Below are 25,184 nucleotides of genomic sequence, written 5' to 3' on the forward strand. Positions count from 1 at the left end.
TGTAAAGTCCTATGTTAGGTCTCAGTCTTTTAGTGTGACCTGTGTCTCTGGACCACAAACTTAACAAGTATTTATCTGTTTTTCCCTCCTGCCACCACCCCCCCCCCCACCCCTTAGGTGAGACAGGATGGCTAGAATGAGCTGGAATTGTGTATTTTCCTTCTCTGGTCAGTTAGGCTCTGAGAAAGCCCAGCAGGTTAGGCTCTGGTTAACCAGTTTTCCCTGAGGGCAGCCCTTATGAAGAAGAACAGAATATCCAGGCATATTTCAAAATGGTTCTTTCCCCCTCCTCCAGCAAGAAGCCTGGGGGGATTTTTCTCCTGTATTTACTGTGGGAATCTGGTTATATTCCTGGAGGTAAATCTCACAGTATTGACTATGACTGGGTTTGCCTGATGCTTTTTAACTCTCAGACTGCCCGCACTGAGCCTCCAGCAATTTGTAAAATTACAATGCAGATTTCCTATCCCAGCACTGGCTTCTGCTCTGGTGAGCCAAGCCCTGTATTTGCTTGTCTCTCTCCATCTTGATCATGGCATCTGGTCCCATCACTTCATGGGAAATAGATGGGAAAACAGTGGAAACAGTGTCAGACTTTATTTTTTGGGGCTCCAAAATCACTGCTGATGGTGATTGCAGCCATGAAATTAAAAGACGCTTACTCCTTGGAAGGAAGGTTATGGCCAACCTGGATAGCATATTTAAAAGCAGAGACATTACTTTGCCAACAAAAGTACGTCTAGTCAAGGCTATGGTTTTTCCAGTGGTCATGTATGGATGTGAGAGTTGGACGGTGAAGAAAGCTGAGCGCCGAAGAATTGATGCTTTTGAACTGTGGTGTTGGAGAAAACTCTTGAGAGTCCCTTGGACTGCAAGGAGATCCAATCAATCCATCCTAAAAGAGATCAATCCTGGGTGTTCATTGGAAGGTCTGATGTTGAAGCTGAAACTCCAATACTTTGGGCACCTCACGTGAAGGGTTGACTCATTGGAAAAGACCCTAATGCTGGGTAGGATTGGGGGCGGAAGGAGAAGGGGACGACAGAGGATGAGATGGTTGGATGGCATCACCGGCTCGATGGACATGGGTTTGGGTGGACTCTGGGAGTTGGTGATGGACAGAGAGGCCTGGCGTGCTGCAATTCATGGGGTCGCAAAGAGTCGGACACGACTGAGCGACTGAACTGAACTGAACTGAACTGAACTCCTTCTTGGGAGCAGATGTTTACCCTATGTCCTCCCCTCTCCTGTAGATCCAGGAAGAGTTGATTATTCAGTCTGTTCAGCTTTTACTTATTCAAGTAGAGTGGTGACTTACAATCTCCTTATATGTGAAATAAGACATTTAGTTTCTTTTAAGACCCAATAATATTTTTAAATGTGATATTGATATGATATTCTACCTGTGATAAACATGAATAAATAATATATAGGCCTTATTAATCTCATTGGTAACATTCTTTCATCTCAATTATTTGCTTTCTGTTTACCTCATTAGAGACTAGACTTTATTTTTCTTTTTAACTGATTGAATCCCTGTGCTATCTATTGCTAATTTTTTCTCTTTGATTTGCACATTTTAAACTATATCTTCACTGAAATTTCAGTTTTGTGACTAATAACTTTAGCTTTTATTCTTTGTTTTGTATTTCTTTTATTACATTTAAAATGCCTCAGTATCGCAGAATTACAGTCTGTCAGAATCTTAGAAATTTTCTGGTACAGTTTCTTAATTCTGAGACTTTAAGACATATATTTTGCATTTTGCATAAGACAAAAATTATGCATTTTGTGCAAGTTCATGAAGCACACTTAATAAATCCAGACTCAAACTGACTCCCCATTTTGCTCTGAATAAAAATTAATAGCATGTTAAGACATACAGAACTGGTACCTGGCATCTCTGATTTCATGCCAAATAATTTCCCCTGTGCTGGGCCATTCCTCCTGCTGTAACCCAAATACCAGCTGCACAGGCTGCTGGGGGCCTCTGCCCTGCTGCTCCCTCTTCATAGAACTTTCTCCCAGCAGTTAGCTACACAGGTAACACTATACCTTCTTCAAGCCTTTGCTCATGGTCACTTTTCTATAAGATTAACTTTCACCACTCGGGTTTAAATTTCACCTTCCCATAAAAATGCATACCACATCTCCCTTACAGGCTCCAATTTGTCTTTTTCCTTTTACCACTTTTGAACATACTATATCTATTCCAGAACTTAGGTTCAGCTGTTTGCTACTCAAAGGCCAATGATCAAGGAGCAAGTTTCAGTAGAAAAGAAAGGTGCTTTATTCAGAAACACTGGCAATCTGGGGAGAAGGTGGACTCTTGTCCAGAGGCCAACTCCAGAGATTCTGCTCAGTCATGCTAGTTTTTATAGGAAAAATGGGGAAACAATCTCAGTCAGTCAATAAGGTAAGAAGTCAGATTCTTCATCATTTTTCCATTGTGTACAGACTGCTGACTTCTCCTAATCCTCCTTTGGATGTTCTCTTGCCCATGTGGCCACCTGCGAATTTTCTGAGGGGAAGCTGGGGGTAGAGAGTCAGTCATTCTTTAACTAGATTCTTCACACTTACTCCTTTTAGTCCAGGAAAGGAATCAACGGGCTTTTAGGTGAGACATTGTGTACATTCAGTAGAGCAAAAATCAGGAGTCAGGTTAAATGCTGCCTAGTGATTTCATCTTTTTAATTAAGGTCTGAGGGAAACAGAGATGAGCAGACAGAGAAGAGGCAAAAGAGCTGCTAACATATCTTCTTTTCTTTACTCTCTGTCTCCTTTACTTAGCCTATGCCTCCCACAAGGGCACAGTCTTTTGTCTACATATGTTCACTCATGCAGATGGTGTAATGGTAAAAAATCTGCCTGCCAATGCAGGAGACAGAGGAGATGTGGGTTCAATCCCTGGATCAGGAATATTCTCCTGGAATAGGAAATGGCAACCCTCCAGTGTTCTTGCCAGAAAAATCTCATGGACAGAGGAGCCTGGCAGCCTATAGTCCATGGAATTTCGAAAAGTCAGACATGACTGACCGAGCATGTACATTCACTTATGCACCCCAAGACCTAAAACAGAGCCAGGCACCTGATAATATCTTTGTTAGCATTTGTTGCATGGATGAGCAAGTGAATTCCAGTAGACTGTTTATTTAATTTTTTTTAATTTATTTTATTTGTTTTTTAGCTGTGCTGGGTCTTCATTGGTGCATGGGCTTTCTCTAGTCATGGAGAGCAGGGAAGCCCTGCCTCAGGCCTCTCATTTCAGTGGCTTCTCTTGTTGCAGAGCACAGGGTCTAGGCACATGGGCTTTAGTAGTTGCAGCATGTAGGCTCAGCAGTTGCGGCTCCCAGGATCTAGAGTAAAGGCTCAATAGTTGTGGCACGTGGGCTCGGTTGACCATGGTATATGGGATTCTACCGGATCAGGAACCAACTCTGTATCTCCCGCATTGGCAAGCAGATTCTTTATCACTGAGCCACCAAGGAAGCCCTGATTATTTAATTTTTATGGCAACTTCATTTATTAAGGTTATGTCTTATAAAATATTTAATTTAATAGCATTTAAAGACTATATTTGAATGACATTACCAAACAGGAACAATTAAGCTGAAAAAATAATGAAAACTAATGTGGTAAACATAAATGTAGGTTGAAGTATGCAAACTAGTTATTTATCTTAGTGAAAAACAACCTGGAGGATGAGGGAACAGGTATGTGATATGTAAGTTCAATTCAGGAAAGTAGTTCTCAAAATGTGATCTGTATCAAAACACTCTTTGTGTTTATACTAAGAAGTCATTTTCTTTTTTCATTCTTATTCTCTCCCAAATGAATATAAAGTTCTCTTGAGGCTACATGATGTGTAATGTCACAACAGATTGACCACAGATGCAGATTTGGGAATCCAGCTGTCTTCTAAAGAAGAAGACATTAAAGCAAGTTACAAAAATGTATAATAATGCTTTGCTTCTCAATATATATGTCTTTTATTTTATCAATATAGTTCATTTTCACTACAATATTATTTATACTGATGTGTAATGGTATTATTATGTCTCAATTAATTAATACATAGGCATTTTTTTTAATCCTCAGTTTTAATTTCTAAAATGGTAACTGTTATTGGATACTACCCATACAAACAGAAGCTCTTTGGGGGCCCCCAGTAATTTTTTAAAAGTATAGAATTTTCCTAAGACCAAAGTTTGAAGAACACTGATCAAGCTGCATTTACAGAGTTTAAAGACAGTGTTACTGAGATATTCTGACCAGTGTAAAGTATTGGTCAGATTAAATATGGGCAGGCATGAAATTCAGGACCCTTACTTCAAGAGTGAGGTAGTCTGACAGCCAATAAATCAGAAAAATACATAGTAGTAGCTTAGAGTTTGGACTTTGAAGCAAGACTGCCTGGGTTTGAATCTTGCCTCTACAAACTTCTTAGTTATGTGAGTTTGTGAATTTTTCTTATCTATAAAAAAAAATAGGTCATAACAGCTGTTGTGAAAGTTAAATGATTTAATATATGTAAAGCACTTAAAAGACAGCCTCATACATATAAACAGTATATAAATTTTCATTTTTATTGTTGTCACTATTGTTATTAGTTTGTACAGGCATAATTTGCATTTTCTGAGGGAAAAAGCAATCACAAGAAAGAGTCTCATGGGGGCTGCATCATAGTGAAAGCAGCCAGTAGGCAACTAATAAACACAAACGTAGCAAATGTTATTGGAAGTAATGATAAGGGCTGTGAATTATGAGGCAGAATTACTGGCAATTACTCCTTTAGGTGGAGTGGTCAGGAAAGGCCTTTAGAAAATAAAACCTTTGTATAGAGACTTGAATTATGAGCAAAGAGGAAACCACATGAAGATCGTTAAGAGAATAATCATATAAAGAGAAGTAAACATTAGAGGCCCTAATGTGGGAATGGCACTGGCAAGTTTGAGGCTACTTTTAAGGTCATTGCACCAGAACAATAAATTCTGGAAAAAATGGAAGGAGATGAGGTTAGTACCATGGCACAAACGAAGATTTTTCCTGCATTCTGTGGAAAACCATTAATGGGTATTGAATTGCAGGGACATAATGCACCCACTAGAAGGGAAGTCTGCAGGGTGGAGGATGACTTTAGAGGTAAAAGAGTAGGTGAACAAAGACAAGGAGGATAAGAGGCTGTAGCCTCAAGATGGTAGTGGTTTGATCTGAAGCTATAGTAGTAGGATGATGACGTGGTCATATTTTATCATAGATTTTTAAAGTAGAACCAATAGGATATACTGATAGGTTAAATATAATGTGTAGAGGAAAGATCACAACAAACTATGGAAAATTCTTGAAGAGATGGGAATACCAGACAACCTTACGTGCCTCCTGAGAAATCTGTATGCATGTCAAGAAGCAACAGTTAGAACCGGACATGGAACAACGAATTGGTTCCATATTGGAAAAGAAATACTTCAAGGCTGTATATTGTCACCCTACTTATTTAACTTATATGCAGAGTACATCATGTGAAATGCCAGGCTGGATGAAGCACAAGCTGAAATCAAGATTGCCGGGAGAAATATCAATAACCTCAGATATGCAGATGACATTATGGCAGAAAGTGAAGATGAACTAAAGAGCTTCTTGATGAAAGTGAAAGAGGAGAGTGAAAAAATTGGCTTAAAACTCAACATTCTAAAAACTAAGATCATAACATCTGGTCTGATCACTTCATGGCAAATAGATGGGGAAACAATGGAAACAGTGAGAGACTTTATTTTCTTGGGCTCCAAAATCACTGCAGATGGTGACTGCAGTCATGAAATTAAAAGACTCTTGTTCCTTGAAAGAAAAGCTATGACCAACCTAGAAAGCATATTAAAAATCAGAGACATTATTTTGCTGACAAAGGTCTGTCTAGTCAAAGCTATGGTTTTTTCAGTAGTCATGTATGGATGTGAGAATTGGACTATAAAGAAAGCAGAGCACTGAAGAACTGATGCTTTTGAACTGTGGTTTTGGAGAAGACTCTTGAGAGTCCCTTGGACTGCAAAGAAATCAAGCCAGTTAATCCTAAGGGAAATCAGTCCTGAATATTCATTGGAAGGACTGATGTTGAAGCTGAAACTCCAATACTTTGGCCACCTGATATGAAGATCTGACTCATTAGAAAAGACCCTGATGCTGGAAAAGATTAAATGCAGGAGGAGAAAGGGACAACAGAGGACAAGATTGTTGGGTGGCATCACCAGCTTGATAGACATGAGTTTGAGCAAGCTCCGGGAGTTGGTGATGGACAGGGAAGCCTGGCCTGCTGCAGTCCATGGGGTCGCAAAGAGTCGGACGTGACAGAGCAACTGAACTGAATGGAACTGTAGAAGAAAGAGAGAAATCAAGAAGGAATTCTAGCTTTTGGACTTACATACTGAATGAATGGACAGAGAGGCCTGGCGTGCTGCAATTCATGGGGTCGCAGAGAGTCGGACACGACTGAGCGACTGAACTGAACTGAATGAATAATAGTATTGTTTATTAAGATGGAGAATTTGGTAATAAAAAAGTTTTAATAGAAAATCATTAATTTTGTTTAGATCATGTTGATGCTGTGACATAAAAGAATTTCAAGTAAACAAGTCTCAAATGAATTTGAGCCTCTTGAGAGAAGCCCAGGCTACACTACACATTGAAGAGTCATTGGTGTATGATTGGTATTTAATTAATCAGGACTGGTTGAGATCACTTAGAAAGAAAGTATAATATAAAGACAAATGGTAAGGGTTTCCCTGGTGGCTCAGTGGTAAAGAATCCGCCTACCAGTGCAGGGGATACGGCTTCCATCCCTGGTCCGGGAAGATCTCACGTGCTGCAGATCCGCTAAGCCTGTGCACCACGATATCGAACCTGTGGTCTAGAGCCCAGGAACCGCAACTATTGAGCCCATGTGCCACAATTACTGAAGCCAGTGTGCCCTAGAGCCTGTGCTCCACAAGCGAAGCCACCACAATGAAAAGCCCACACACTGAAACAAAGAGTAGCTTCTGCTCTCTGCAACTAGAGAAAGCCCATGTGCAGCAACAAAGACCTAGCACAGCCAAAAATAAACAAATAAATAGATAAAGTTATTTTTTTAAAAAAGAAAATGGTAAGGACAGGGTTCTGGGCAAGCCAATATTTAACAGCAGAGGACAATTATCCAATATATAATTTGAGAGGAGCAACCAGTGAATTATAAAGAAAACCACAGGAAGGTATGGGGTCCTGTACTCCAGCAGATCAAAGTGACACTTTCAAATGAATGTCTATAATTAACGCTAACAAGAGCAATGGAGATAAGGACAAAGAATAGACCATTGGCTTTTTCAAGTATTCACGATTCATTAAAGTTTCTTTGAGTAGAATGATGAAGACAAAGCCTCAATTGCAGTGATTAGAAAAGACACCAGAAGGTGGTAAAGTGAAAATGGAAACTGCATACAATTCTTTTGCAAAATTTGGAGCTGGCATGTCAGGAGATTGCAACAAGAGATCTAAGAAGACTTTCTTAAACTTGGAAGTTGGAAGTGAGGAAAGAAGAGGTGCTAATGGCTAGCGAAAGGAATAAGCAAATTTGAAGTTTCTATGATGATGCTGTGATGGTTATAGTAGAATAAATGCTCTAAAATAAAAGGTAAGAGTCCAAGACTCTTCATATTCAAAATTGAGATTTCAGAAGCGATGCTGTCACTGGTGATGACCAGATCTGGATCCTTGTGAGATCCTTGGCATCATCAGAGATGAGATGGAGAAAATGTTCACTAGGGATAAGAAGCCTAAAGACCTAAGGGGCCAGAGTATCAGATGACATATAGCTGAATGTCTGAGATCACCATGCTTCAGGGAAGGGCAAGACAGTGGCTAAGAGATGGTAGAACACATGGAATGGTAAAGTCTGACAAACACTTTAAATAAGCTTATGTTTTTGAAAGGCCAAAAGAGTTTGGAAGTAACAAGCAGAAGCAGGGATTCTATCAACTCCACAAGCAGATCTTGAAGTATTAGGGTAGAGAGGGAGAAAAACCTTTTTTTTCTTTTTTTTTTTGAGGACCTGAAGGGAAGGAGTGTCCTCAAGGAACAGCTAAGTTTCTGTTGGAGTAATAAACAGAAGTGAATGCTGAGAGGAACAGAATTTGCTTCTAATAGACCAAGAGAGCTAAGTGAAAGATTTCAGGAGAAAGGTCTGGGAGTTTGGGTAGAACATGTGATTTGCACAGGGAATTGGGCACATGAGTCTATATGATCACGATTCATCTGAGAGTCTTGTTTTTCTGATAATGAGTGAGGAGTGGGGAGATGGGAGGAATGATGGGTTTAATCCTGCAAGTCTCTGAGTCTGAAATGATTGAGAACTCAGGAACCTGGAGAGAAGCAGACCTCCAGAGCGCATGGCAACTGAGTATATCAGTGGGCTGTCTAGCCAGCAGAAAGTCTGGAAGTCAGGTGGCTTCCCTGGACATGTGAGCTAAAAATGTCAAGGTTGCTGGTCTTGCTGCCAGGCAGGTTTATGTCACCTAAAGGATGAGAAATTAGGGCAATTGGTCCAAAACAGATAACAACCATCACTGAGATATTTGGGGTTTTAGCACAGTACAGTAATGTCAATGTCTCACCTGGGGAACTTCAGAAAGGCAGTGGTTTTCAAAATGTTTGGGTGTAAAAATAAAATCTGAGGATATAATTATGATTCTTGATCTATAGACAGTGAGGCTGTTGTTAAACCACTTCAACAAATTCTACTCACTGTTTGGTCAGCCGGAAAGTTCATTTGGGTTTTTCCTTAACATCTTATAAAAAAAAAAAAAAAACCTGAACAAACTTTTTGGCCAAACCAATACTTTCTGGATAAGTTCTCAACCAGCAAATCTAAATCTTAGATTTCAGATGGTTATGTGCTTATATTGTGAATATCACTGCAAACATCTATTTCTGCTTTATTGACTATGCCAAAGCCTTTGACTGTGTGGATCACAATAAACTGTGGAAAATTCTGAAAGAGATGGGAATACCAGACCATCTGACCTGTCTCTTGAGAAACCTGGTTGCAGGTCAGGAAGCAACAGTTAGAACTGGACATGGAACAACAGACTGGTTCCAAATAGGAAAAGGAGTACGTCAAGGCTGTATATTGTCACCCTTCTTATTTAACTTATATGCAGAGTACATCATGAGAAATGCTGGGCTGGAGGAAGCACAAGCTGAAATCAAGATTGCCAGGAGAAATAACAATAACCTCAGATATACAGATGACACCACCCTTATAGCAGAAAGTGAAGAAGAACTAAAGAGCCTCTTGATGAAAGTGAAGAGGAGAGTGAAAAAGTTGGCTTAACGCTCAACATTCAGAAAACTAAGATCATGGCATCCAGTCCCATCATTTCATGGCAAATAGATGGGGAAACAGTGGAAATAGTGGCTGACTTTATTTGGGGGGGCTCCAAAATCACTGCAGATGGTGACTGCAGCCATGAAATTAAAAGACGCTTACTCCTTGGAAGGAAAGTTATGACCAACCTAGACAGCATATTAAAAAGCAGAGACATTACTTTGCCAACAAAGGTCTGTCTAGTCAAGGCTGTGGTTTTTCCAGTAGTCATGTATGGATGTGAGAGTTGAACTGTGAAGAAAGCTGAGCGCCGAAGAATTGATGCTTTTAACTGTGGTGTTGGAGAAGACTCTTGAGAGTCCTTTGTACTGCAAGGAGATCCAACCAGTTCATCCTAAAGGAGATCAGTCCTGGGTGTTCATTGGAAGGACTGATGTTGAAGCTGAAACTCAAATACTTTGGCCACCTGATGCAAAGAGCTGACTGATGTGAAAAGACCCTGATGCTGGGAGATTGATGGCAGGAGGAGAAGCGGACGACAGAGGATGAGATGGTTGGATGGCATCACAGACTCAATGGACATGGGTTTGGGTGGACTCCAGGAGTTGGTGATGGACAGGGAGGCCTGGTGTGCTGTGGTTCATGGGGTAGCAAAGAGTTGGACACGACTGAGCAACTGAACTGAACTGAACTGTGACACTGTTTGTAGTTTGAAGACAATGTCTTTTCCTGTTTCTCTCAGGAACATTTTGGTTAGAAGTATCCGTCCCTTACCTTTCTCAATTTTAAGATGTCAGTGGAACAGTGTTAGTTCCTCTATGTAGAGGACCTGAGACTCCCGGGCAGGAAATGAGAGGCAGATGACACAAATTCCCAACTGGTAAAGACCAGCAAACATAGGCCAAGTTAAAGGGAAAAACTGAGCTCTTCTGCCACTTGAAGGGTGTCTGAATGGATGCCACAAATAGGAATCTGGGATTTTCTGAGCAAAAAAAAAGTAAATGGAGGGTTCACATCCAGTTTTTCTAAATGATAGTTTTGGAGTCAGAGAGGCAGGAAGCCCTGATCCAGGCTAGACTGTGATCAGTTATTTGCTGCTGAATGGGTATCATGGTGGCAACAATGAATCAAGATTCAAGGTTGGGGACCACAGTGGTTTGGGGAGTCCCACTGTTTCAATAGTCTTCTCAGTTTAAGCTCTCACCATGTACTTTCCTCAGCTTAGAGTTTCAATAGTTTTCCTGTCTTTATCCCAGGAGACTTGCTTGGCAAAGCTAGCAAATCAAGCAGCTCTTACAGATCAACAACTAGACCTGCCAGGTTTCTGCCTCTAGGGCTGCCAGGTTCCTAACAAGCACCGGGAGATGGAATGAGGCAGATGGCAGGAAGCACAATTGGCCCTTGCACCCACAAAAGGCCTGTGAGGCCACTGCTTGGTACAATGCTTCCCTCCCTTCATTCTTTTACGAGGAAAATAAACCAAGTAGCCCTGAGGGGAATTGAAACATATAACAAAACATAGTTGGCTCATGAAGAAATAGTCTAAAGATGCATTTATATTTAAACTGCATTTTCTGTTGGAAGGCAAGTACTGGAGAAATATCCTTTTTACTCTTGTCTATCCTCTACTTCCAAATGGACAAGAAAACGCCAAGAATACAGAGCTGATCTCTACAGACTGGGCTGGTTTAGAAGCCAGTGTGTTTAGTGAGCAGCTTCATCAATAGTCTCAAAGACTCCACTACTTTGTGTAACTCATACTATAATTACTTTGTGTATCTCACACTGTATCATTTCCTGCCTCAAGGCCAAGCTTAAGAAGTCAGTCTACGTCTGCTTAATTGACTGTGTTCAGTAACCTCTGACACTGAGAATTACGGCTAGTCTAGTCAAATGAAAATGAAGAACTATACTACTCACAAGGCATTTAAAAAAGAATTAAAATGTACTTTAAAAACCTAAAACTAAATTTTAGGCAATATTTTCTGATGATCTTGGTAGTTTGAAGTGAATCAGTCTTGCATCGAAAAATGTTCATCTTTCATCAAATTTCACTGTAATATGCTGCCCAGTACCCTAGCTAGTACACTATTGTAAAGAAATGTTATTCAATACTTTATACATGTATACAGTAACAGAGTAAAAACTATGATCATTCTTTTGTGTTGTTGCTGTTGTTGTTCATATGTTTGTTTTCTTGAGCTGACCTCTTTATCATTATGTAATACCCTTCTTTATCCTGATAGCTTTCCTTACTTTGAAGTCCACTCTGTCTGAAATTAACATAACTACTCCTGCTTTTCTTTTTTGGACTAGTGTTAGAATGATACATTTTTCTCCATTCCTTTGCTTTTAGTCTGTATGTCTTTATATTTAAAATGAGGGTTTTATAGACAACATATAGTTAGGTTGTGTTTTTTAATCCACTTTTAAAAAATTTATTTCTTTTTAATTGGAAGACAATTGCTTTACAATGCTGTATTCATTTCTGCATGCATCAACATGAATCAGCCATAAGCATACATATGTTCCCTTCCTCTTGAACCTCCTTCCCAATTCTCTACCCCATCCCACCCTTCTGGGTTGTTACAATTCTTCTTTATAATGATGAAAGTTGAGGTTGCAAGTGAATTAGCTTTGTTCTTTTGTACTTTGGTTGGAGACTGGGTTCTTATAAAATTTCAGAAAGAAAGCATATTTCCACTGGTTCACATGAAGTGATGAGACAATTTTTACTCTGTTAAGGGAAAAATTTTAATTATGCTAGAAGTCTCTATATTGTAACCGATTTGCCCATGTCTAAAGAGAGAAATTATGGGCTGCCATTGTTCTCCTTTGCATATATTATGTCCTTATAGACAAGAAAGAAGATGCACAAAGCCAAACAATGTCCTCATCCCAATAGAGAAAAGTTCTTGAGTAGTCAGTACTTCTCAGTATTCTTGAAACTGCATTATATGCAAATAGTTCATTATATGCAAACCAGTTCATTGCAAGGCAGAGTCAGGACCTGAAACAGAAGTCATGGTAAATTACAGAAGTCAGGCAATAGAGCAAAAATATTGTGAGTAAAACTTCCTGAAGGCATATGTTATACTTGGACCTTGTGCCTAAATGATTTAAACAAAATGATTCACTTTGTTGAAAGTTCATCATTCCTGACTCCCCTTTTCACACAAGCTATTACATTCGGTGATAATGAGAAAGTTCCTTCAGCATATTTGCTGAAGCTACTTATGTTGGTAAAAATGAAAAGCAACATCATTAAATAAGAAGGAATAATATTCAACACAAATACAGTTTTATGAGAAATGCCAAATAAAAGCTATTCCAGATGAAATCTATTTAAGGTTATAATAAGTTAATGTAAGTAGTAAATGCAATTATAAAAAATACTGGAGTGTTGATAGTTTCTAGTTTTAGATAACATATGGTCAATTTGTCCTGTAGTAGACAGGGATTTTTTTTTAACAGATTGAAATTTTGGCAACAATATAGATAAGCTTCGCCCTTATAGATGTTCATTCAATTGTCTTTAATCCACCAAGAAGATTCATGTATCTTTTAGTCACACAATGTTTAGAGGTGCTAGTGTCCATTTTTTTAGATTTATCAACCAGTAAAGATAGAAAATCCATCTGATTTGTCTACTATTGTGTCTTCTAGTTTTCGGTTTACATAGCACAACTCATATATAAAGAAAACAATATATACTTGCAAAAGGGTTTATATACATTCATTCCAGTATAAGCAACTCCATATATACCACCTGGTTTGAGAAATAAAATATAACAGTATGTTGAATTGTGTGACCCCCTCCCCTGAGAATACCATTATTGTTAAGAAACTTTGTGCTTATTTTCTTGCATTTTAAAGAAATAATTTCACTACCTTAAATGTACATATATTTTAAACAGTTCAGTCTTATACAGTATTGAACTTTATATAAGTAAATGAGTTGATAATATTCTTCTGTAACTTGCTAAAGAATATTAAAGTTATATTTCAGGTTTTTAAAGCTATTTTCATAAAATGATTGGCATTTAGTTGCTAATTCCCATAGTATCCCTCCCTGGCTTGGGCTTTATAGTTATATAAACCTCAAAAAATGAGTGGAGACATGAATCCTCTTTTATTTTTTTCCTTCTCTGTTTTAAGGTTTGGTTAAAATTTAATAATACATTTCTCATGTATTTGGTGAACATACTTATAAAATCATTTAAGCCTGCTGTTTTCTGGGGGAAAAATATTCAGTTTCTATATTATGGGACTTTTATTTCATGTTGAGTCAGTTTGGGTGATTTATATTTTATCTGAGACATTTTCTTCTAAGTTTTAAAATTTATTGCCATAAAGTTTATACATGGTTTCTTATTTTTTAATCTGTTGCATTTATAGTTATGTCCCTCTTTTTTAATCTCCCAATATTATTGATATTGCCTACTATCCTGTTTTATATTGATCTTAGCAGATTTCTATCAGTTTCACCAGTCTTTTTAAACAATAAATTTAGCTTCTTTGTTTTCTTCTTTTGTAGCTTTGTAGTCTATTTCTTTAATATCTATTCTTATTTTAAAATTTGTCCTCTGCATCTTTATGCTATTTTTCTTGTAATTTTTCTAATTTTTTTTTTATTTTCTAGCTCATTCATTTTCTACCTTTCCTCTTCTTTCCTATAAGATTTTATATCTGATTTTAAAAATGAAGTATGAAAAGAATATCTATCATCACATATCAAGTATGATATTCTAAACATGATTATTATAGCAATATTATTATTTATTTACTTATTCATTCAAATATTCTATAGCTATCTCATTTGAGGTTTGCTTGAATTACCAATTATATACACCAAACTGAGGGTTGTATTACAAATTCACTTTAAGATGCTGAATTTCTCCTTATTGTTTTTATTGCCCTAATGTTTGCCTTGTGTATTTTAAAAAGTTATATTAACTGCATACAGATTTTATTTATCATGTGTACTGGACATATTTGTAACTAATAATGTTTTTGCTTCAAAGACTATTTTGTCTAATATTAAAATATCTATTTAACTTCCTTGTGTGTGATATTTGCCTAGTATTTTTGTTTAATTAGCTGTCATTTTCTTTCAATCAAAATAATAGGTATTTCTTATTTTAGTTGTGTCTATTATACAAAACATCTAACTCATTTTTATTATTAACCTATCTAATTTTTAAAAAAATTTTAGCTATCAAGTTTAGTTCACAAACATTTATTTCTTTTTTATTTCTGTTTCTGTTTCTATTTGTTTGCTTTTCCAATGTTTCTTTTGTCCTGACATTTTTTTGGATTGATTATAAATTTATTTCCCAATTCTGGCAAATTCACCATCTTTTTACCTCTTAAATTCTACTCCTCTCCCACATTCTTTCTTTTCTTCTAGAGCTCTAGTCAGAATCACATTAAATTCTTACAATCTGTTCGTGAAGTATTTCGGCTTTTCTCCTCTATTGTACTGTCTGAATGCATATGGTTCTTTCTTATTATCTTCAGCCAAATACTTCAATCCATGACTTTTCTCTTTAACAGAGTCTAATTTTACTCTGGAATCCAGCTATTGAGATTTAATTTATATTGTGTTCTCACATTTCCGGAACTTCTATCTGCTTATTTTCTAATTTACCTAGTCATTTTTTACTTGTCTCATATCCATGTATAGGCTTTCACATTCCTGCTTTATTTCTTTAAACATATCATATGTAGCTATTTTATATCTGTATTCATTAACTACAGCATCTGAAGCCCTTGAGGGTTTCTGTCTGTCTTTTGGCTGTCTCTCCTTAGTGATGATATCTTGCTTTCATGTGTTTTGTAATTTTTAATCAAGTGCTTTTTTGGTATGACTTCGATAAGTGGAATCTTGAAGTACCTGGGTGGGGTAGTGATACCTCTAGAGATAATTTCCCTCTGTTTCTGCCTCACACCTGGCCTACATTAAATATGTTTCTAGGCTGGAGGTTTACTAGAGCACGAAGGTGGTATCAGATGGAATTTCAGAACTTTGTGAGATTAAGACTGTCACTGTGAATTTTCAGAGCAGATATCTGGGATGTTTTTGTTTTACATCAGAGTCAAGGTAAAGATTAACCAATCTTCCTTTGCTTAGGAAATATTTTTCTACCACGTCCTCTCCTAAAAGGTTTAGTTTCCTGGGCCTTCCAAGTCTATGAGAGTCTCAGTTATTGGGCTGACCAAAAAGTTCATTTGGGTTTTCCACAACATCTTACAGAGAAAGCAAAAGAACTTTTTGGCCAACCCAGTACGATTTCCCCCACCCATGATGGGGACCAGGTTCTTGTCTCTTGTTCCCTGTGTGATCATTAAAGTATGCGGCACCTGGCAACAGGAAAAAAACTCTCACAGAAGTGGTTTCAGTGCCTCGTTAGCATACTGATATACAGCCCCACTCTTTGTTCTGAGACTTGTATATTTTTCTAGCATTTTTAAGGGCTTAGTACATATTTAAAGTTATCCTTTTGGTATTCTGGGCTTCCCAGGTAGCGCTAGTGGTAAAGAACTCACCTGCCAATGCAGAAGTGAGAGACTAGGTTTCAATCCCTGCATCGGGAAGATCCCTTGGAGGAGGGCATGGCAGCCCTCTCCAGTATTCTTGCCTGTTGAACTCCGTGGACACAGGTGTCTGGCAGGCTATAGTCTGTGGGGTCGCAAAGAGTCAGACATGACTGAGCGACCAACACACATTTTCTGTATCCTAGTCAGAATTCTTAGATCTTTGATGGTTGGAATATTTTTCTTTGAAAATCCCTACTCCATCATTGCTTGAGTGGGAATACAATAAGTACTTATTAGTCAGGAGATCTGACCACTGTTCTTTATCATGAAGATGCTTTCAGTATTTTGCAAGAGAAAACAAAATCAATCTTCCATTTCCTACAGCTCGGTGTGCATTAGCCACACTGCCTCACATCCTGCCTTCCTTTTTACTCACTTTCCTTTTCCACTTTTCTCCACATAATTATATTCAGATATGTAAGACTGACATCTCCCTATACACACACATACACACACACACACAATACTGACCTATACTCCTTCAAAAACTAATATCCATGTCAGACGAAGAGAAACCCATTTCTGTTCTTTCACTGAGCTATTGTTAAGGGAATCACAGTGACTTCAGATGAGCAGGAAACCTTGATTTTAACAATAGCTCTGTCTGTATTAGCTATGAAGGAATCTGACTTTGTGATCCAACCCGTATAGCCTAAGTATCGTTTCCTGAAAAAAAGGAGGAAGAGTGGAGTTGGGGAAGAAGGCAGTGAGGAGTTATTCTTTCCTGTCAGGTTTTGGTCATGAAGAGCTGGGGTGGCTCTGGGATCTGCTGCAAACAGTATGTGTGTAATTAGCAGTTTTGTACTGTACATTTGGAAATTGTTGGGAAGGTGAATTTTAGTTACACTTTCTGGTCATGATAAATAAATAAATAATAAAAAGAAATTTAAGAAATGAGGAGGAAGCCGTAGATAATCTCTGAAACTCTTTTCAGGTGTAATAACCCCTAAATCTATAAATCTGGATGTGCTTTGGCATTGGGCAATTTTAAAATTAGACTTCATATGATCCTACAACTTACATGAATCTGCTCCTCAAACAGTATCTGTTATTAGAAGCATTGCTTAAAAAACACAAAATTGGAGTTACCATATAATCTTGTAATCCCACACCTGGGAGTATATTTGGAGAAAATTTTAATTCAAAAAGATACATTCACGCCAATGTTTATAGCAGCACTACTTATAATGGCCAAGACATGAAAACAACCTAAATACCCATCAACAGATGAATGGATAAAGAAATGTAGTATGTGTTTATGTGAGTGTGTGTATGTATATATGTATTACTCTATAAAGAAGAATGAAATAATACCATTTGCAGTAATATTGATGGACCTAGAGATTATCACACTAAGTGAAGTAAGTCAGACAGAGAAAGACAAATATTATATGATATCATTTATATGTGGAACCTGAAAAAAGTACAAATGAATTTGCAAACTAGAAATAGACCCATCGACATAGAAAAGAAACTTATGTTTACCAAAGGGAAAGATGGGGGAGGGATAAATTAAGAGGTTGGGATTAGCATATATACATTACTATATTTAAAATAGATAAACAACAAGGACCTACTGTATAGCACAAGGAACTATACTCAATATTTTGTTAAAACCTATAACGGAAAAGAATCTGAAAAATAAATATTCATTGTGCTGTACACCTGAAACTGACACAACATTGTAAATCAACTATAGTTTAATTTTAAAAAAGAAAAGAAAAAAATATAGAAGCCTTGCTGAGTCAGAGGCACAAGCCTTCATGAGCAGAAGAGTTGATAAGACTAGCTTTCTGTGTTCCCCAGGTGGCACATCACAAGTTGAAATGCTTGTGCCCAACTTCAGAAGCTGTTTCCTTGGAAATTTTTATTTAAAGTCTTTCACTTATCAATATTTGCATCTGCTTAATCAACTCATAAACACTGAGTCCTGGATTCTGAGTTGGGCTGGGTCATTAATGAGCAAATTAATTGTTTTGCAGACAAAATACCCAGTTTTAATGATCAGTATACCCTGGAGCACTCTGGTTGTTCATTTATCCCCATAGTTGTTGCTAAGTGGTGCCCTCACATGTCTTTCCCTTGTTCAGCTCTCTCTCTTTTATCTCCCAGAAGGAGGGCAGGGCTCTCCCAGGCCAAGGCCCAGGGCTCCAAGTGCTCAGAGCCAGCAGGTTGCAGCTCCTTCCCCTCCCCTGGGAGGTGCGCTCGTCCAGCACAACCGCAGCCAAATGGAAAGTGGGAAAAAGCAGTCTTCTTTGGCAAGAACAGTAGTGCACTCACTGCCAAACCTTATGAATTCATGTCAGCGAAGACTGGCATTTCTTGAAATTCTCCAAACAAATAAAAGGAAAAACCTAGCTGCATTTGCATGCAGAATATATTCAGTCCAGACGACCACTAATTTTCTTCCAGGATTCAAGACCTGAGATTCTGACATCTTGCAGATGAGCCCCTTGTCATGTTGTTTTTCTCTGTCCTGTCTCCTATTTATTCCACTAGCAGAGGGGAACCATATTTTGTTTCCCTAAGAAGCTACTCCCCTAAAATTGAAGGCCAGATCTGGTAATGAACTTACAGGGATGCCATCGCTGGAAGAAAGCATTTGGGAAAACAGGTCTGGGTGAAAAAGCCTTCATTAGTGCATGAATACTATTTATTTACCCAAGGATGGCCTGTGTGTTTTTGTTTGTGCTGCTACAGATTTCAGAGATAGGCTTCAGGCAATACAGTACCTGGAAAAACACACAGCAAAGTCCAGGTGTGCATTGCATACAAGAGCACATGCACTAACTTTTTATAAAAGTGAATAATTAGGACAGAGCTTCACTCTCTGGTTGTACACTGGATCAACTCTAGAGAGCAAACTGGTCAATCAGCATAAACCCAGGAGACCTGAACCAAGATAAATTAAGCCAAGGTTGAAGAGATAGGTTTTGGAAAAGATATTTTCTGAAAGGAAAAATGGTCATAATTATGACAATTTTAATCAATTGAATTCATAATCAAACAGTCTGAGAAAAGTTCATGTACCATATAGTGGCCTGATAAGGTACATTATAGAGAATGACAGATTCTAGAGAATGAAATATATCAGTTAAAAATAATTTCTAGGTCATCAACGTCCTGTCTTTCATTACTGACGCTAAAACATTTCTGCCAAGCATAGTAATAGAATAGTTGCTTTAAGATTTTTTAAAAAAATATTAGAAATATTCATTTCTAATATTGTCACTACTTTCTAATTTGTAATCTACTTCTAAGGGCTTCCCTGGTGGCTCAGATGGCAAAGAATCTGCCTGTAATGCATGAAGCCCAGGTTTGATCCCCTGGAAAAGGGAATGGCCACCCACTCCAATATTCTTGCCTGGAGAATTCCATGGACAGAGAAGCCTGGCAGGCTATAGTCCATGGAGTCGGACACAACTGAGCATGCACGCATGCATGTATATGTGTACAACACTGCACTAAGTACTATGGGGAAATAACAAAGGATAAGGCATGATGTCTAATGTTAGTGAGATTAGTACTAATAGAAGAGAGGCCATTATGAGTGGGTCATCAGAAGAAGAACAATTAGGTGGAGAGAATCTGACAAATTTGGAAATCTGTACACAGAGGCCAGTTCAGATGAAGGGTTAGGTCTTGCTAATTATAAATTATTTACTTTCTCATAAATCTCACTCACCATATATAAAATATGAGAACTGATTTAAAATTTTAATGAGTGATTGTGTAACTGAACATGCATTTGGAGTTCCCCAAATCTAGGTAACACATTAGTTTTGATTTTCTGAGTACTCCCCCTAGCGTCCCACATAAGAAGTGGAAAAAATGCCTTCAAACATCACGCTGTGCCTCTCCAAATCTTAAGAGCCCGACTGTAACAATCTGGTGCTAGTGGTAAGGAACCTGCCTGCCAATACAGGAGACACAGGACATGTAGATTCAGTCCCTGGGTCGGGAAGACCTAATGGAGGAGAGCACGGCAACCCACTCCAAATCCCACGGACAGAGGAGCCTGGCCAGCTACAGTCCATAGGGTTGCAAAATGTTGGACCCAGCTGAAGCAACTTAACATGCGTATCATAATCTGTGCCTTTATTGAAAAGATTTCTTTGAGGCTCATGCCATTCAGCTCTGCTGTTTTCTGTTCTTCCTTGTCACAGTCATTTTCACACGTTAGCTTTTGCTGCATAACAAACTGATCTAAAACTTAAGGGCTTAAAACATGAATCATTTACACAACTCATAATTCTGCAGGGCAGCGATTTGGACTGTGTTCCTCTGGGGTGTTCTTCTGGTCTCAGCTGGACTCATTTCTGCTGCCAGGATGACGGAGGGATGGCTAGACCAGGCCGACCTCAGGTGGGACAGCGTATTTCTGCTCCATGTGAATGAGGCCAGCAGACTAGCTTGGGGTGCTGGGAAGCACCAGGAAGGAAACAGGTGGAGGCTCTCAAGGTTTTTGAGGCCCAGGTTCCAAACCATCATTTCCACCACTCTCTATACGTCTGCTGATACAAGTTATAAGAACAACACAAATGCAAGGGGAAAGGAAGAGATGTCTCCTGGGGTGGGAAGGTGGGAAGGGCTACAATCACCAATGGCAAGGATGTGGGGAGAGACACAGCACGGGGGTCATGTCTGCCTCTCTCCTTTCTGATCTTCTGGTTCCTCCTCCTCTGTCACTGAGGAGTTCTTGCAGTCATGGTCATCATTTCCCATCCATCCTTTGACTGACCTCAAGGTCTACATGCAGCTTTCTACTTCCCAGGTTCTTAACCTCTTCATCACCACAGACTTCCACCTCCATGATATCCATTGCTCATCTGTTGCCTTGCCACATCCTGGACCTAGTCTACGCTGGAACAGATCTACCTTGGAAATGTTAGACGTCAACACCCCATTTCCTGACATAATCTCAACCGTTTGGGCTCTCATGATAACCTGACCCTTTTTCATGGGCTTTCTTGGCCTTTCTTCTGGGCCTTTAATGCTTCTTCCCATCTATCAGTTCCCTTTCTGGTTACTTCCTTTATTGTTAGATGCTATGCGACATCATTTCAATCCCTTGCCTCTTTATATCTTCAGATTCTTTCAAAAAACACATCACATCTATGTGACAGCTTAGGCGCTGTTCACTAAAGGAAACAGATGGCAACAACCCACTCGACGATTCAGCAGAACATTAGAGACAAACCTGGGCTCACAAATGAGACATCTCACACTGGGGCCTGTGCAGAGTCAGCCCTGGCTTGCTCTGCAGTTCATGTTCTTTGACCCCTGCCACAGTGGTTGTTATTGTCTGGATTATATGGAGTCCTTACATGTGTTCCTTGTTTACTGTGGTATTTTAGCTTAGCCAGGACATTAGTAAAGCAGAGGAAGACTAAGTCTATTTACAAAGAGACATAGAAGAGAAACTTTTTTCCTATGAGCTCTTGGCAAATAAACTTGAAACAGCACTAGGAAAATTTGATGGTTTCCGCTCCACCCTCCTAAGCCTCCTACCATCCTAATCTCGCCTCACCTACCTGCAGAGGCTGGCAGAACACAGTAAAACCTTGACTATTTCCTGAGCCAGTAGTCATTTTTAACTTCTCAGAAATAGAGGAACAAAATGCTAACAATATATTAAAAAAAAATAAAATAAACACTGAAAATGAGTTTCTATTCATGGAGGCCAAGTGGTAAAATGTGGCATTTGTTTAAGAAGGACAGAATGAGTGCCCAAGTTACATTATCCATAATTGAATGTGTTGAAATCCTCAGAACTGGTGAAGCCTTCTGGTTATATAAGGGCAAAACCTCCTTGTAGGGAATGGACCTCATTTTCTCCACTATCTGCTACCACGTGCCCATTTCACTTTAAAAAATACACTGTATTCTTTTACCTCAACCGTCACTATTTTGTTCAAAATTTTTTCATAAACAGAGCACTGAAGACAGAGAAGAACACTTTGGTCCATGAAAATGATTCTTTCATCCAGATCACAACGCTAATAAATTTTATACTCAACATGAACACAAATCTTCCAGCATCTACTTCAGCATCCTCTTCCTGTCTCACAAGGTCAGAACAACACACATTTATGTATCACTTCTTTAATACACTTGCTTTCTTTTTTAGTATTGCCCTTCTTGGTAGCTATCAATATATACCTGAACATCCTAGTCTAAGACAAACTGCATTAACTAACAGAATAAAACATAGCAAAATTCCTCCTCCTCTCCTGCAACTTTCACTTTATTGCTCTGAACTGTATTGCTCTGTACCATTTAATTTGCCCATATTTGCTCAGCCCCCAAAGCAAAGCTGTCTTAAAGGGAAATGATCATCAGTGAATGCTTACTCCAGCATCCTTAGATGACTCACTGAAAGATCAGTGACCCAATCAGCAGAAATATGCTCTTTGAAAAATAACTAAAATATAGGCAACGAATGAGTCTCCAATAATGAATAGAATGGGAATATTACAGGCAATCAGTGGCTTAGAAACAGGCTAAATTATAAAGCTTTGTGTTTAAATTAGCTACTAAATGGAAGAAGTTTGTTTGTTTTTCAACTGAAGAACCTTTTCAATCATACTAGCTCCCAATATCAACCATAGAATAGTGTCCACAGAGATGGAGAGTAATTTGACTCAACTGATCACCAGGGTGGCGGTCTTTAAAATCAGGTCAAGTAACCACCTGCAAGGAAACACTTGCAGAGGGAGTTGCCAGAGGTGACACCTGGACCAACAGCAGACCCACCAGGTCACGCTTCCTGTGGAAAAACCCTTTTTGGGAGGGGGCAGGCAGGGATGAGGGTATGGGGTGGACTAGGAAGAGAAAGTGTGGAAAACTAGTCACTTATGACATCATTCTAGGTCATTTGCCTCTCATTTGATATTATGGGAATTTTTCCAGAGAGTGAGGTTATTAAGTCTAAAAAGATAATTTGAATATTCATAATTTGGGTATAGCCTCTGTGTGGAAACCTCAGTATCTTTTAAGGAGCACACTGGAACCCTTCAACCAAAGCCACTACTACACTCTACATATTTAGAATCTGGGTTTCAACATGCATAAGAAGCTTCAGGTAAAAAAATTTCGATTCACAATTCTCAAAGAAACACGGCTATGAGCTCTAAATGACTCTGACAGGAAACTAGTATTAGACCTGGAAATAATGCCTCAAACAACCTCAGACTTGGGGCAAAGAAGGAAATTTTCCACTGGTATAAGCATTTTTCAAACTTCTTTCCTGTCTATGCACCATCATCACTCCAAACCCAGCCCCACCTCAACAATGGCAGATTCATAGACAGAATCAAAATGCAAATTCGAATCATGGGGTAAAATACTGGGTAGTAACAGAAAACTAGGATACTACAGACTCTATTATAGCAATGAAAAAAATCGTACTGCAAATAATTAGAGAATGTAAGTTGTGTGCTCAGTTGTGTCCAACTCTTTGCGAAACCATGAACTGTAGCCCACCAGGCTCCTCTGTCCATGGAATTCTCCAGGCAAGAATACTAGAGCGGGTTGCCATTTCCTCCTCCAGGACATCTTCCTGACCCAGGGATCAAACCTGCCTGCATCTCTTGCATCTCCTGTATTGGCAGGCAGATTCTTTATCACTATGCCACCTGGGAAGCATTTAGAACTAGAAGTAGTCAAAACAATTTAGTGTGAACTAATATTTTTGTTGGTGAAAAAAAGTGAGGTTTCAAAAGTTTATAGTTTTGTTGAACTATAAATAATACAAGTCGTCAGTGGTAGAATTGCTCCTAAAACCTGAACTTTTAATATAGCATAGCTCTCAGGCAAATAAAGGCACCTATTAAATATTATTTAATATTATCTATTCATTAAAAAGGGGAAATATAAAGAAATCACACAGTAATTTCAGCCAAAAAAACATAAATTACAAGAAGAGTGATGTCTTACTTTATTGTTCAGTATTGGCTATTTGAGACTGATTAAAATTTATATTTTATGAAATATTTAATGAATATAAAATCAACATAGATACACTAGTGTGTTGACTATTATATTCAAAAACTATTTTCAGAAGTAAAATTATTTCTAGAAGTTAGAGCTATATATATTTTTAAAGCAAAATTTTGAAAAGCTGCTACTGTATCTGAATATTAAAAATAGAAAACAGAATAATTGCATATATTTGTACTCTATCCATTTATTAGTACCATGTCACTAGTATTTTCCTGAAAAATATTATTTTCTTAGTATGATATTGTACATGCTTATCATCTGCTTTCCTGAGAAATGAAAAGCCAGTTCTAACTTGATTTTTTAAGTATTTTTAAGTCATTTCTGTTGCAAGTGGTTATTGCAGAAAGAAAACAGTTACAGCAATAAAATAGTTACAGATTTAGTCCACACAAAGCCACCACAGCAAGATCTTAGCCTTTGTTAATTTTTTTCTTACACTTAAACTATAGTTTTCCCTAGTTTCCCTCTGACTTTCTACTTGACCTTGTGTGTCTCCCAGGCCTTCTAGAAAGGACCATGCACAGTGGCTGAGGTGCGCTGAAACAAGGCACCAGAGACAGGAGCAAAGAAAACTGGTCCAAGGAAAACTGTAAGATTAAAAAAAAATGTGTTGTTTAAGTTGTTAAATTTTTGATAACAGAAAATAAAATGACTTTAAATATATATATAAATTTCAATAAATTAATCTATATATGTATGTGCTGCTGCTGCTGCTAAGTCGCTTCAGTCGTGTCCGACTCTGTGCGACCCCATAGACGGCAGCCCACCAGGCTCTCCCGTCCCTGGGATTCTCCAGGCAAGAACACTGGAGTGGGTTGCCATTTCCTTCTCCAATGCGTCAAAGTGAAAAGTGAAAGTGAAGTCGCTCAGTCGTGCCTGACTCTTAGCGACCCCATGGACTGCAGCCTACCAGGCTCCTCTGTCCATGGGAGTTTCCAGGCAAAAGTACTGGAGTGGGGTGCCACTGCCTTCTCCATAATATACATAATATATGTGCGTGTCTAATAAAAAGATAAGATGTGCAGTCTATTCAGATACCCCAAGGCCATTTGTGAGGACCTAGATATCATGCTGTAGCATATATATTATATGCATACATACATACATTACATACTGAAGAAGTGTGGAGTTTCCTTTGAATTTACCAGGTACAAATTTTTAAAAACAGCCTGCACAGGTCTCATTCATTTCTCATAGACAAAGCTTGGCAGGTACCTGCCAGTGCAAG

General features: G+C 38.4%; 1 long non-coding RNA gene across 1 annotated transcript in view; it reads left to right on the forward strand.

The window, feature by feature from the left end:
- The window catches only part of LOC145531339 (uncharacterized), a 139,954-nt gene extending 115,335 nt beyond the window's left edge, over positions 1-24,619 (forward strand). Inside the window, exon 5 of the long non-coding RNA XR_014072364.1 lies at positions 24,456-24,619. This is a non-coding gene — a long non-coding RNA (uncharacterized LOC145531339). The remainder of the gene's footprint in view (positions 1-24,455) is intronic.
- The last annotated feature ends 565 nt before the right edge of the window (positions 24,620-25,184 follow it).

The sequence above is a fragment of the Giraffa tippelskirchi genome, chromosome 13 (assembly GCF_054371585.1).
Source record: "Giraffa tippelskirchi isolate mGirTip1 chromosome 13, T2T-mGirTip1v1.2.pri, whole genome shotgun sequence".
Classification (NCBI taxonomy): Eukaryota; Metazoa; Chordata; class Mammalia; order Artiodactyla; family Giraffidae; genus Giraffa; species Giraffa tippelskirchi.